The sequence below is a fragment of the Pseudorasbora parva genome, chromosome 1 (genome assembly GCF_024679245.1).
Source record: "Pseudorasbora parva isolate DD20220531a chromosome 1, ASM2467924v1, whole genome shotgun sequence".
Lineage (NCBI taxonomy): Eukaryota > Metazoa > Chordata > Actinopteri > Cypriniformes > Gobionidae > Pseudorasbora > Pseudorasbora parva.
This window is the reverse complement of record NC_090172.1, coordinates 17,367,807-17,373,754: the sequence shown is the minus strand read 5'-3', so window position 1 is coordinate 17,373,754 and position 5,948 is coordinate 17,367,807.

The window sequence follows — 5,948 nt, the reverse complement described above, 5'->3', positions numbered from 1 at the left end:
TGTCCACAGAGCTGCCCTGTGGAGAAAATCGGATCAATTGTTCATGTGTTTTGGGTCTCTGAGTAAGGGAAAACCAGCATCTAAGCAGACGTTGAGCAAATGGATAGTTGAGGCTATTTCATTAGCATATGAGTCGGCTGGACAGCCTTCACCTTTGAAAGTCTGAGCCCACTCAACCAGGAGTATGGTGGCCTCTATGGCTCTAATATCAGGAGTTTCTCTTCAAGAGGTGTGTGATGCGGCTGGGTGGTCCTCTCCGCACACTTTTGTGAGGTTTTACAACTTAGATGTAGCCTCTACCCCAGGTTCCCGGGTGTTTGTGGGTTGAGCAGTTCACATAGACAGACACTTGGGACTATCAATCAATCAATCAATCAACTTTATTTATATAGCGCTCTTACAATCACGATTGTGTCAAAGCAGCTTCACAGTGTCAAACAGGATAATATTGCGACAAAATTAGATTTGGCTGTACAGTCGTACTGGAGAAAACAGTGATGTTATCAGCTTATTTTAATTTATCATATAGCAACAATGTTGGCAGATCAGTATTTAAGTTTATAGAATTAAATAAGACCTAATTCATACATTTTATTTGTATAATAAGTTAAAGAACTTTAATAATTTTTTAGTGTCCCCAACTGAGCAATCCAAGCCAAAGGCGACAGTGGGTATTTCGTTCCCATAGCATTTCAACGCAGCTCGAGTTCCCTCGATAAAGGAAACGTCTCAGGTTATGTATGTAACCATGGTTCCCTGAGAGGGAACGAGATGATGCATCGCGATGCCATACTCCCGGCATGTCTGTGACCGACTTTTCGACTTTTTCAGAAGCTGACGACCGTTTGGTCCGGGTGTGCTTTATAGCTTCCTGGTCGATAACTTCACCGGCCTATGACGTATCTCCATGCTATTGGACAGATTTCACTAGTGCTTCATGACGCAATCACGCAGATGCGTTCCCGTAGCATTTCGACGCAGCGTCTCGTTCCCTCTCAGGGAACCATGGTTACATACGTAACCTGAGACGTTTTCTCTGTTTGGGGGCTTTCACTGAGGCTGCAGGTTTGTACCAGCGTGGGTAGACGGATTTCGGGTGTGGATCCTTGCAAGAACTACAGATGTAAAGAAATTTGCAGTTAGGATATACACAAACAGATTTATTGAAAGGAGAACATACAGGAAAACCATTGAAATATGCGATATGGCGACCTCTGCTGTCCGAAGAGGGTCTTATTTTTCAGCACTATGGACCCAGCCGGATCTGTTTGAAAATGCTTTGGGGCAAAATGCAGCCGAATGCGCGTGAGTGCTGCAAATAGCGCACGCCAAGATTTTTTGGCCGCCGAAAGGATGGACGAGCAGTTCCGTGTCTGTAACTGACCAGTCTATTCTTGAATTGAAGAGTGTGATAAATGACGCAGATTTAGCGGAAAGTGACTTGTGGTACTCGTAAAACAACATGCCTCCATATCGTTGGCTGAAATCCGCTTTCATAGATAGGTAGAGATCTATCTCTTCCATTCTCTCTGGAAAACTTTGGCACAAAATGTCTCTGTAAATGCTGAACGCAATAACGAATTCACCAAACGATAGATTGCGTTGAAGGCGAGGATCGGAGGTTTTAAGAACTGCCACGTCCCCACAGTCCACAATCTTTCTTTCGGCAGCAGGTGAAGGGAGTAGTAAAGAAGCCAGATTAACATCCTTACCTTGGATGATGTTATTTCTTAGGTGAGGAGACAGTTACGGCAGCTGGCGAAACAAAACGCCTACTAAAATTGAGCAGGAGCCGCTGTAGAGAGGTTAAAGTTTGGAGAAGCCAGTGGTGCTTGAACGTCTTGAAAAGGCATCTGAATCGAGTGTAGAGGAGTAGGCATGGTAGAATATGTAGAAGGCTCGTTCGAGGGGTTACTTGATCCAAAGGAGAAGGAATGTAGCTGAGAAATCACTGATGAAGTCGTGGCCGGGTCTGAGCTGAGGTTGTGATTTGAGAAATTACGTTCGAACACCGACATCTTGGATTCCAATCATTTGACTGAGCGAGGCTTTGAACTGCAGAAAGGAGCTGATCGTTTGTGTTTGATGGTTCAACTCTTTGTGGAGAAGATGGTAGCCGATCAGGTATTGCTGATCTTTTTTCTGGGTGAGGTGAAGATGATTTAGCGGATCTTTTCTTTCCGGTTGGTTTGGGTTGGGCTGCCGAAGTTGGGGCTTTTGAAGCAATAGAGACTAATGGAATACCGAAAGTGTTCTGGGCCAGAAGGTATAAATCTTCTCTGGAAAGTCCTTGACTAACCGATATGCCGGCTTCCTCAAGAGCTTTAATTATATCCTCGGATGACCTGTGAGCCCATGGAGAGGTACGGCTCTAAATTCGAGAGCTGCGATGTGCCGCAGGAGGAGAAGGTGAGACAAAATCATCGTCAGAGTCAGAGTAGTCACAGACAAATTGCGTGTCTTTAGACATTTTTGGGTCGGCAAGTGACGCGTGCAACTGAATTGGGGCGTCAGCATCTGCGAACTCAAACATGATTTGATAGGTACAAAGTTGAAGTGACAGTCAGCGGCAGTCAGTTTATTACTCAGATAATTTCTCTTTAAATCTCTTTTCTTTTTAAAAGTATTCAACATTTCAAAACTTCAACACTCTTAAAGTGCATTTTGTGAAAGACAAGTTAACAAACAACAAATACACAAAAATACATAATAAGTGTATGCAAAACATACCAGTTTGTACATATGTATGTATGCTAATATGCAGGTCCACATTATATGCATTTAGAATCGTGCATAAATTTACAATAATAATCAGATACTGTATAATTGTAATGAAGGGTCAACAGGGAGTGGATCCATTTGCAGCTTTATTTGAGACAGCAGAATAACAGACAGGGATAAATCAATACCGTAAACAGGGATAGGCAATGGTCGAGGCAGGCAGCAAGTATCAGAGACGGGTCACAGGCAAGGATCAAGACAGGCGGCAAACAATCACAGTCCAGGGTACAGGCAAGGTTCAGGGCAGGCAGCAGAGGATCACAGATAACAAACAGTCCAGGCAATAACAAAGAATCAGTCCACAGGAAAACGCTCAGAAATGACAACCGTAACAAATCAAGACTTCGCAAATGTGTGATGCATGTGTGTGTCTTAAATAGGGTGTGTGATGCAGTGCAGGTGTGAGTGTAATCAGTCCTAGGAATGAGGGCCCATGGGAATTGGAGTCCGAATGATCGTGCCTCAGTATTCCGGTGATGGCTCCCTCCGGCGGTCCGGAGGATGAGCCGGGGAAGCGCTATTCATGACGATAATACAAAAAGTGTCAAAATGCACAAAAAACATATATCAAGAGACCAGAAAGTGTTAAAGACCAGATTTCAGAAGAAAATACATTAGATGTCATTACACTTGCTGTATTAATTTGATATAACGTCGTCTCTTATTTAACTCATGAAAACACACAGAAAAAATACATGAGCTGAACACTCAAAAAGACGACTGAAACGAGAATACAACATACTCTTAGAATATTTCTAATTAATTCTAAAACGTCTCTAAAACACTTTTAAACAAGATATTATGACATGAACTCAATATTTCAGCAATTTTTTTCTAATGTCAATCAACAAACCATGCATGAAATACGATTAAACTCACTCTTTAGCTGTTTTATATTCTTTTGTGAATTAAAACTCTTTTTCAAGATTAATGGTCGTTCTACAATGAAAAATTGAATTAACCTTGCCATAGTGAAATAATAAGAGTTCAGTACATGGATGTCCAATACTGTGAGTCTAAAACACCATTGCCTCCTACTTCTTATGTAAATCTCGTGATTCAAAAACACCCAAGAAAAAAACTTCTCAGCATATGTTGCTTCTCAACATAAACCCAACAGTGACCCAAGAGTTGGGGATAATTTATATTCAGAGCCGGCCCTAGACCTTTGGGGGCCCTAAGCAAAATTTGGTTGGAGGCCCTTGACCGTTTTAAGTAAGGCCTAAAGAAAAGCAATGACTACCTTATAACTATACTGTTCATATATCTACTATGTTACTTTAAAATTTTGTAGTCTATTAAATTATGTTTTAATTATTCTATGTAGCCTACTGTATGATAATTATCTTTTTTTTACGCTGCTGGTCCTGAGTTCGTATTTCGTTCTTATGTGGCAACATGTACAGAAGGTCAATAAAAGACCTTGAGTTCTTGAGTTGAGTTCCATGTTTGATGTCTAACAGGAAAATGATGATACCACTGAGCTGAATGGCAGTGCAGTGCAATGAACACACACGGATGAACTTGCTGAATAAAAAGACTGATAAAGTGATTTTCACTGACCATCAAAGAAACATTTTTAATTGACACCAGAGATTAAAAGGCAAAAACAGCACACGATAACAAATTTTGCTGGACAATAAATTGGTCAAGAAATTATTGCGATAAATGATAAGATTTTTCGTTCTAAACCCATTTTCATCTAAAATAATGATAATGGCATAATAATGCAGGTACACCTTTTTTAAAGATCAATAAACTTTTATCTCTAAAGACTCTGATATGGAAAACATTTTAAATATCCACAATAAATTAACAAAACAACCAAAAAACAAGAAAAGCAATGGACTCTCAGTCTGTTAACAAAAAATACACTTGAATAAATACCAAAAGCAATAAATAAAATTGATGAAAACTGCTTTAGGTACACATTAGGGGTGGCACGGTTCACAAAAGCCACGGTTCGGTTCGTATCACGGCTTTAGGGTCACGGTTTTTAAGTTCTGTACGGTTGTTGTTGTTGTTTTTGCTTTTACTTGTTAACACTCCAGAAATTTACTTCAGCATAATATGATATATAGCTTACTTATCCACAATTCAGGATACAGTATTAACACAATTGTTATATCATGTAATCATGCACAAACTGAACTTGACCATCTCTGAGGAAAGCTAGGTGAGATTTTGATACAGCAAGAGAAAGACATTGATGACATGCTTTCATTTATTTGGCAAAAAAAGGAGAATGTTTATTGCTATCTCTACAGGAACTTATGTGCCTTTTTTAGACACAAATATTGAACTGAAGAATTAACTTGCATTTATCAAACGGCCAACTTCAGTGTAGCTTTAAGCCTTGTTTATACTTGACGCGTCCGCACGAGCGCGGCAAAAATTGCTTCAGCAAGGAGTGCGCGAGACCCAATTTCGCTTGGCGGTGTGCACGTCAAATTTTGTAACTTTGCGTGCGGCTCCGCAACCGAAGAAGCTCGAGGCGAATCTGGCCGAGCATGACGTCTCATCACGCCTGCACCCAGTCTGCGCTTCGAGTATAATAAACACCTCCCCAAACAGATGAGGCGAGGTGCGTGCGCTCTCTAGGGGGCCCTCTGCAGGCCACGGGGCCCTTTGCAATTGCAAGGGTCGCTTAGTGGCTGGGCCGGCTCTGTTTATATGCACGCCCCCAACATTTGCATCTGTTCAAACATGTTCATTGTCAGGCGGAAATGACGGAGCCGAATCATCAAACGACACTTGAGGATAGCAAAAATGGCTCTCATGACACGTTATGTTTAGGCTGTGCAGGGGACTGCTGTCATATGTCAACAGTCACAGTTGAGGTTTATTATAATCGTATACCACAACAAATCGTTCGTTTGTTCAGCCCATTTTAAGCAAGCTTCGCTCAGCGTCTTAAGGGTAAACATTCCTGCAAGCAGTAAGTAGTGATTTATCCACGTATTGACTAGCTGTTTAAACATTTTCTGATTAAATTGAAAGTTTCTTAGAGAGAACACATTGTCTAGATGATACAAGATGCTAGTACAGTAACAATAGGAAACTCCAAGTAGCATACAAATAGTGTGTCTAATGACATAGGTTAATATTTGTATTACAAAATATAACCATAGATACGTTGCTTAGAGTTACAGATCGTTCACTCGATA